We start from the raw sequence: 9,412 nt of genomic DNA on the forward strand, positions 1-9,412 counted from the left end.
GCAGCAGGAGCAGCAACAGCAAAAGTAGAATAACAGTAGCTGTCGTAGTTGAAGTGGTAGGTAGTAGTTAGGGCAGTAGTTGCAGTTACGACAAAATCTATCACTCTTGCAAAATATGCATTTATCTCAGTGCAACAACGCTCCGAGGACTGTCATTAATAACTCCCAGGCAATAGCTAAATTTTCCAATCTAAATTACATTCGTTTTACAAAATTTAAACGTGAAAGCAATACTCCTGTAAATTCCAAGTGGAACCGATTTTCCATAAACATGGAAGAGGGTCTTGCCTTTATTTTCCTGACTTCTCTTATTGAAGTGATGGTGTGTCATTTTTTTTAGTATGTATGTGACCATACGGAACTAGGATGAAATGTCTAGTGTACGTAGAAAACGAATGCTGGAAAGAATATTATGTAATTGGTTTGAGGTAATGCCGTGTTTTAAGGATTGGAAAATGATGATCATATGAAGAGGCTAGAATGTTCATGAGTTATCCGTAATCTGGGTTACTTAGCATCAGTAATAATAATTTGATTAAATACAATAAGGAAAAACTGAGACTAGACACATATATCCTTGGATCATATTTTCACTTCATATTCATCATATGAACAATCATTTACTTTGTGAAATATGCTAATTATCTACACATTTAATTATATCTCATATATTGTACAGTCTAAAACCTATGCCACCCGAATGAAATTATTATATGATGAATCAAATTTTAAATCGCATGTGTAATTATAATAATGATGATGATGATGATGATGAAGATGGCACAACAACACCAGCAGCAATAGCAGCAGCAGTAACAACAGCGGCAGCAACAACAGCAGCAGCACCACCAGCACCACCATCACCACCACTACGACCAACAACAACAGCTCCTACTACTACTACTACTACTACTACTACTACTACTACTACTACTACTACTACTACTACTACTACTACTACTACTACTACTACTACTTTTTTTTTATGTAGGAGGGACACTGGCCAACAAAAATCCAATAAAAAAAAAAGCCCACTGAGATGCCAGTCCTATAAAAGGGTCCAGAGCGGTAATAAAAAATTGAAGGATAAGTGTCTTGAAACCTCCCTCTTGAAGGAATTCAAGTCATAGGAAGCTGGAAATACAGAAGCTGGCAGAGAGTTCCAGAATTTACCAGAGAAAGGGATGAATGATTGATAATACGGGTTAACTCTTGCATTAGAGAGGTGGACCGAATACGGGTGAGAGAAAATCTTGAGCAGCGAGGCCGCGTGAGGAGGGGAGGCATGCAGTTAGCAAGATCAGAAGAGCAATTAGCATGGAAATAGCGGTAGAAGACAGCTAGAGATGCAACATTGCAGCGATGAGATAGAGGCTGAAGACAGTCAATTAGAGGAAAGGAGTTCATGAGACGAAAAGCTTTTGATTCCACCCTGTCTAAAAGAGCGGTATGAGTGGTACCCGCCCCCCCCCCGGACATGTGAAGCATACTCCATACATGGACAGATAAGGCCCTGGTACAGAGCTGCAGCGGGGGGGTGGTGGTGAGAAAAACTGGCGGAGACGTCTCAGAATGCCTAGGAGTATCACTACGGGGCATTGAGATGAGCTTGCGACGGCGGGGCAGGTGGCTCAGTCAAGCGTGAACCAGCGAGGTGGGCTGGCATCCCTCGCTGCCACAGCCTCCTCCTCAGCCCACTTCAGCTTCTGTGTTTCCCGTGCCTTCGCCTTACTCTCCTCCTCCCTCTCCTCATGGCTACAGGAACAGCATAGGAAGACGTAAGCCTCAGGAGTTTGATGGACGAGTGTCGCTGGAGGGTTACCTCGTTCACTTCTAGATGCTGGCTGAAGCTCAGGGATGGGACAAGCAGGAAAAGGCTGTGTAGCTGGCGTCAAGCCTGAATGGAACAGCGATGGAGGTGCTGAGTCAGCCGGACACCGTTCAGCGCATCTCCTATCCCAGTCTGGTGAGCGTGCTGGCGAGGTGGTACGGCCACCACCACCAAGCTGAAGTGTTCCGGTCTCGGTTCCGGGCCAGAGTCAGAGCTCTGGGAGAGATTCTGCAGCAGCTGGGTCAGGACTTAGAGCATCTGGTGCATAAGGCGTACCCAGGGGCTTCCGAGGAGCTGACGGTAGTGCTGCTGAGGGACCAGTTCGTGGACGCACTTGAGTACCCCCATTTGAAGATCTGTGTGAAGCAGGCACACATCGGTGACCTGCAGTAGGCGCTGGGATGCGCCCTGTAGTTTGAGTCGTTTATCAAGACTAGCTCTGGCAGGCCCAGGGGGGGGACAAATATGGAGCTGCATTCTAGGCGCAGTCAAATTAAGAGCAGACCCAAGAAGACCCGTACAAGGCAGTTCCGCGGACAGTGCTGGTCGTATACCCAACCAGGTCACAAGCAGCAAGACTGCCCAGAGACGCCCACTTCCACCACAGTTCCAACCTGCAGAGCAAGGAGGGCAGTATGTGTACCAGCCCTGTTGCTGGGAATGTAGCAAGCCAGGCCACCTCTCCCGTTCTTATCCTGAGAAAGCGCAGAGGGGCAAGACAGTGGATGCGGGAAACATCAGCCGGCTGGGGAAGGGGATCCATAACCAGCTGGTGCCACGTAGGCCTGCCTCCCTGTAAGATGTCATCAGGCAGCCGCCCACAGCGTGCAGGTGGAGGGTGCGGTCGACGGGAAGGCGTGCCGGCTCACAGTGGATACAACATCAGAGAGAACGTTTTTGAGGCCGGACGCGACGTCGACGAGGAGCCCTCCTGTGGCGGCGCAGCAACTATGTGGTGTTACTGGACACTGCATGACACTACGAGGACCAGTGGAGGCCAGTATACGGGTTGGTCCAGTGGAGCAAGAGCTGCCTGTGTATGTGGCAGACATTGAGGACCCGTGCTTGCTGAGTCTGAACTACCTTCTGGAGAGCCGTGCCTGTCTGGACTTTGGAGAGATGCGCATGGAGGTCCAGGGAAAGAAGGTGCCGCTGCTGAAGGCGAATGCTAGCACCTAGGTGGTAACTGCCAAGACTACTTGTGTGCCACCGAGGATGGAGACTTGGGTGAGTTGCAGACTGAGTCGTGGTATGGAAAATGAAGTCTGTCTGGTGGAGTCCTCACCCCCCTCCCAGTTGCAGAGTGGACTGCTAGTCGGGAAGACACTGATACAGCCTGATGATGAGCAAGTACGTGTGCTGATCGTTAATCTGGGCGATGAGGAGCGGCAGATACCAGCTGGAGCTGCAGTGGGGAGCTGCGAGGCTGTGGAGTTGGCATATGAGGCGCCAGGCTCAGGCTTCAAGGAGATGGCAGTTACCCATGACTTGTCAGCACACCTGGAGGACCTATGGAACAGAAGTATAGTGTGCTTAGACAAGGAGCAGGCAGTTCAGCTGGGAAAATTGCTGCAGAAGTACGCTAATGTCTTCTCATCAGGTGACTTGGACTTGGGGAGCACGAATCCGGTCAAGCATCACATCAACATTGGCAACCACCCTACCATCAAGCAATCACCCAGGAGAGTTGCCCTTGCCCGGCGTCAGGAAATGGAAAAAGCAATGGGTGAGCTTATCAAGCAGGAAATAGTGGAGAAGTCAAACAGTCCTTGGTCATCAGCCATAGCCCTGGTAAAAAAGAAGAATGGCTCGACAAGGTGCTGTGTGGACTACAGGGCCCTGAACGAGGTGACGGTGAAGGACTCGTACCCTTTACCTCGTGTCGATGACACCCTGAATGCACTGGGAGAAGCAAAGTGGTTTTTGACGCTGGACCTGAATTCGGGTTATCACCAAGTCGAGATGGCTGAAGAGGACAAGGAGAAGACAGCCTTTACGTTTGGTAGATGCCTCTGGCAGTTCCGTGTTATGAGTTTTGGCCTCTGCAATGCACCCGCTATATTTGAGCGCTTCATAGAACGAGTGTTGGAAGGACTGCATTGGGAGACTGCACTTGTCTACCTCGATGATGTGGTCGTTGAAAAATCCTGAAGGGCAGCTAGCAAGATGAACTGGAAAGCTGGAGCAACACAACTACAGGATGGAGCACCGGGCTGGCAGGGTGCACAATAATGCAGTCTTAGCCGTCGACCCTGTGAGCCTGACTGTCAACACTGCAGCCATAAGGAAGAGTGTGTAGAGAAGTGTCGCCGGACTGTGGTGCTGGCAGATACGACGGGCAGCTATGAGCGTCTGGAGGAGGCTCAGCGCGAAGACCCAGACATTAGCCCCATCCTTAAGTTAATGGGGCAGGACACCAACAAGCCAGCCTGGGAGAAGGTTGCAGCGTTAAGTCCAGCTACCAAGCACTGCTGGGTTCAGTGGAAGAGTCTGCGGCTTGGTGGAGGAGCGCTTCTGAAGAACTGGATGACAGCTGGTGGATGTATACGTTTCTGGCAGACAGTGGTGCCGAAGAAGTTATGGGCGAGGGTGTTGCGGGAGGCACACGAAGGCGTCGCGAGTGGCCACTTGGGAGTGAAGAAGACACCGAGTCGATTATGGCAGCATTTCTACTGGGTGGGACTGCGGCGTGATGTAGAAGAGTGGTGCCGGGCTTAGGACACCTGCAGCGGCAAAAAAAGGCCCCAGACGCAAGACACAGACCCCCATGCAGCTGTACCAGGTTGGGGCACCCATGGAGCGTGTTGCAGTGGACATAGCTGGACCGCTGCCAGTAACTACAGCAAGCAATCGTTACATTTGTGTGGCCATGGATTAGTTTACGAAGTGGCCTGAAACCTACGCGCTGCCTAACCATGAAGCCACGACTGATGTGGAGCAGTTTTCACACGGTTTGGTGTGCCGGGTGAGCTTCACTCTGATCAAGGATGTGAGTTTGAGTCAGCTGTGTTCCAGGAGTGCTGTCAACTGCTGGTGTTAAGGAAGACAAGGACAACACGCCTGCGGTCCCAATCAGACGGCATGGTAGAGAAGTTCAACTGGACGCTGACAGGAGCTAGCCAAATACTGTGCTGAAGGACAGACCGAGTGGGACCAGAAGCTGCCAGCCTTGCTCATGGCTTACCGTTCTGCTGAACATGAAACCACAGAAAAGAGGGGTCTCTCACCCAAGCTGGGAAGGTCCTTATACAGTGGTGTAGCCAATCTCTGAAGTGACCTACAGAATTACTAGAGGAAGTCGTTGCCGACCCAAGATTGTGCACGTCGACCGACTGTGGAGGTATTACGGACCAGGGCAGTATACGTGGGGCCCTGGCGGTGACGACGGCGCAGACAAAGAGGAGTCTGGTCACGAAGAACTGCAGGAAGATGAAGAGAATGTTACGGCTGGTACTGGTGGTGATGACGAGATGGACGAGATGCAGGAGACAGATACAGCTGGGGCAGAGGAGCAGTCTGTACCGTCGCCCCCCATCCTAACGTCACGCCCAAGAAGGAGAGTTAAGAGAGTTTGAGGATGTGATGTCCTCTGTGGAAGAGTTGTGATGAGAAGGACACATTTTGTTTAGTCATTTTACCATGTACCATGTAAAGAATGCAAAGAACGCAAGAGTTAACCAGTATTCTCAATCATTCATCCCTTTCTCTGGTAAACTCTGGAACTCCCTGCCTGCTTCTGTATTTCCACTTTCCTATGACTTGAATTCCTTCAAGAGGGAGGTTTCAAGGCACTGATTCATCAATTTTTGACCACTGTTTTGATCCTTTTATGGGACTGGTATTTCAGTGGGCATATTTTTTTTTATTGGATTTTTGTTGCCCTTGACCAGTGTCCTTCCTACAAAAAAAAAAAAAGTTCCCATTTTTGTTATTTTTCCATTTATTTATACTGTGTCATGGGACGAGGGCGTCCACCCCTTCTTGAAGGAAGGGGTAGTGTTACGATGGCAAGGAAATGTTTGTTTTCGCTGTTTTAATCTAGCGGGCTGGGCGGCCATGTCCGGGAGCGGTGAGTTGTGTAGAAGCATAGACAGAGGGGATGCCGTGTCGTCTAGCTCCCTCAGGCCCCTAGCCCCGCCTTCTGTTTCGCTTTTGTGCCCATCTCTGCAGGTGTGACCCCTGTGTACAGCTGTGTAGCAGCTGAGAGACACGGACTGTAGTAAATGACTGTTCGCAGCAGTGGCGTCCACCCTTTCCCGTGTGTGGTTTCCGTCATTATAAGGCAGTAAAGGACTCCAATGTTTGCTTGCACCCTTCCCCTGAGTGTGTGTGAACAGCCAGACAGTAGGGAAATAGCCTGGTAAGATCCCGTTCCAGCCCACACCCCTGTAATAAGTTTTGCCGCCCTGCCCCGGCACCTAGATCTTCGCCTCAAGAGACGGAGTCTGCGGGTGTGTTCTAGAAGGTCTACCTGACGAGGGGGTAGGGGAAGGGTGATGTGACAATATATATATATATATATATATATATATATATATATATATATATATATATATATATATATATATATATATATATATATATATATATGAGGGACACTGGCCAAGATCAACAAAAAAAAAAAAAAATGCCGGTCCTAGAAAAAGATACCGGTCCCAGAAAAGGATTCAAAGTGGTAGTCAGAAACTGAAGGATAAGTGTCTTGGAACCTCCCTCTTGAAGGAATTCAAGTCATAGTAAGGTGGATATAGAGAAGCAGGCAGGGAGTTCCAGAGTTTACCAGAGAGAGGGATGAATGATTGAGAATACTGGTTAACTCTTGCATTAGAGAGGTGGACAGAATAGGGGTGAGAGAAAGGAGAAAGTCTTGTGTAGCGAGGACGCGGGAGGAGGGGAGGCATGCAGTTAGCAAGATCAGAGGAGTAGTTAGCATGAAAATAGCGGTAGAAGACAGTTAGAGATGCAGCATTGCGGCGATGAGAGAGAGGCTGAAGACAGTCAGTTAGAGGAGAAGAGTTGATGAGACGAAATGCTTTTGATTCCACCTTGTCTAAAAGAGCGGTATGTGAACATGTGAAGCATACTCCATACATGGACGGATAAGGCCCTTGTACAGAGTTACCAGCTGGGAGGTGAGAAAAGCTGGCGATGTCTCAGAACACCTAACTTCATAGAAGCTGTTTTAGCTAGAGATGAGATGTGAAGTTTCCAGTTCAGATTATAAGTAAAGGACAGACCGAAGATGTTCAGTGTAGAAGAGGGGGACAAGTGAGTGTCATTGAAGAATAGAGGATAGTTGTCTGGAAGGTTGTGTAAAGTTGATAGATAGAGGAATTGAGTTTTTGAGGCATTGAACAATACCAAATATGCTCTTTCCCAATCAGAAATTTTAGAAGGATCAGAAATCGGGCGTTCTGTTGCTTCCCTGCGTGAAATGTTTAATTCCTGAAGGGTTGGACGTCTATGAAAAGACGTGAAAAAGTGCAGGGGGTATCATCAACGTAGGAGTGGATAGGACAAGAAGTTTGGTCTAGGTCATTGATGAATAATAAGAAGAGAGTGGGTGACAGGACAGAACCCTGGGGAACACCACTATTAATAGATTTAGGAGAAGAACAGTGACCGTCTATCACAGGAACAACAGAACGGTCAGAAAGGGAACTTGAGATGAAGTTACATAGAGTAGGATAGAAGCCGTAGGAGGGTAGTTTGGAAATCAAAGCTCTCTGCCAGACTCTATCAAAAGCTTTTGATATATGCAAGGCAACGGCAAACGTTTCACCGTAATCTCTAAAAGAGGATGACTCCAAGACTCAGTAAGGAAAGCCAGAAGATCACCAGTAGAGCGGCCTTGACGGAACCCATACTGGCGATCAGATAGGAGGTTGTGAAGTGATAGATGTTTAAGAATCTTCCTGTTGAGGATAGATTCAAAAACTTTAGATAGGCAGAAAATTAAAGCAATAGGACGGTAGTTTGAGGGATTAGAACGGTCACCCTTTTTAGGAACAGGCTGAATGTAGGCAAACTTCCAACAAGAAGGAAAGGTAGATGCTGACAGACAGAGCTGAAAGAGTTTGACTAGGCAAGGTGCAAGCACGGAGGCACAGTTTCAGAGAAAAATAGGAGGGACCCCATCAGATCAATAAGCCTTCTGAAGGTTTAGGCCACAGTGAGGACATGGAAAACATCATTGAGAAGAATTTTTATAGGTAGCATGAAGTAGTCAGAGGGTGGAGGAGAGGGGAGAACAAGCCTTGAATCGTCCAAGGTAGAGTTTTAAGCAAAGGTTTGAAGGAAGAGTTCAGCTTTAAAGATATATGTGATAGCAGTGGTGCCATCTGGTTGAAATAAAGGAGGGAAAGAAGAATAAGCAAAGTTGCTGGAGATATTTTTGGTTAGATGTCGGAAGTCACGAGGGGAGTTAGATCTTGAAAGATTTTGACACTTTCTATTAATGAAGAAGTTTTTGGCTAGTTGGAGAACAGACTTGGGATGGTTCTGGGCAGAAATATAAAGTGCATGAGATTCTGGTGATGAAATTTCATGCACTTTATATTTCTGCCTCTTATATATATATATATATATATATATATATATATATATATATATATATATATATATATATATATATATATATATATATATATATATATATATATATATATATATATATATATATATATATATATATATATATATATATATATATATATATATATATATATATATATATATTAATCTACAGGTTAGGAAGGACCTGAGGCACCATGTGACTCACCACCTGGGGTGAAGTCTTGATGAGGAACTGGGCCTGCACACAAGGTAAGAAGAGTAAGTCTGCCTGTCAATCTGTTGTCGCCACCGGGGTTGGGACAGGAACCTATAAGGTCAAAACACCAACCCGTCCCCAACAATGACAGGCCCTAAGGAACGACAACTGTCTTGTGTCCTCTGCACATTCCTCAAGTATTGGTCAGCGAACACCGAACTGGTTCTCCACATTGGTGCCCCCAAAGTCGGCTAAAGAGATTGATTCTCATGCCAATGGAAAGACGTGGCAACACTCATAACGTAGAGGACTGGAAGAAGACTCAGTTTTAGCGAGAAGTTCCGAGAGGTAAGCTAGTAGGACATCGTCTCCCTGGAAAGTCTCCATGGAAAGCTCCCCCCTTGGTTGTTGCCAAGGCGATGAGGAATAATATCTTTTAGATGAGGTTCCGGAAGGAAACAAAGACTCAAAGGGCGGACCACACAGATCCTTAATGACAATGTCAATTGTCATTAAGGATCTGTGTGGCACATGTAACGGCTCCTGCGAAACCTCTAATTGGAAGGAATGAATCAGATCTTGATCCTTGTTGGAGATGATGTCCAGGTCTTTGTGATGGAAGAAACAACTGAACATGGAACGATAGCCTTCGATATTCGAGAGGGACAAAATATTGACGTGTCGAAGATATAGTAAGAAATCAATGATCTTGGGAATGGTGGGTCTTGAAGGGGATCTGCCCTCCTGCTTACACCACCATTGGTAGACGTCCCACTTGTGTTGCCAGACTACAAAAGAAAAATGGCATC

General features: G+C 47.2%; 1 long non-coding RNA gene across 1 annotated transcript in view; it reads left to right on the top strand.

Moving 5' to 3' along the window:
* Positions 1-8,924, top strand: part of LOC135109870 (uncharacterized) — a 51,092-nt gene extending 42,168 nt beyond the window's left edge. Inside the window, exon 3 of the long non-coding RNA XR_010273171.1 lies at positions 8,580-8,924. This is a non-coding gene — a long non-coding RNA (uncharacterized LOC135109870). The remainder of the gene's footprint in view (positions 1-8,579) is intronic.
* The last annotated feature ends 488 nt before the right edge of the window (positions 8,925-9,412 follow it).

Source organism: Scylla paramamosain, chromosome 1, assembly GCF_035594125.1.
Source record: "Scylla paramamosain isolate STU-SP2022 chromosome 1, ASM3559412v1, whole genome shotgun sequence".
Taxonomy (NCBI): domain Eukaryota; kingdom Metazoa; phylum Arthropoda; class Malacostraca; order Decapoda; family Portunidae; genus Scylla; species Scylla paramamosain.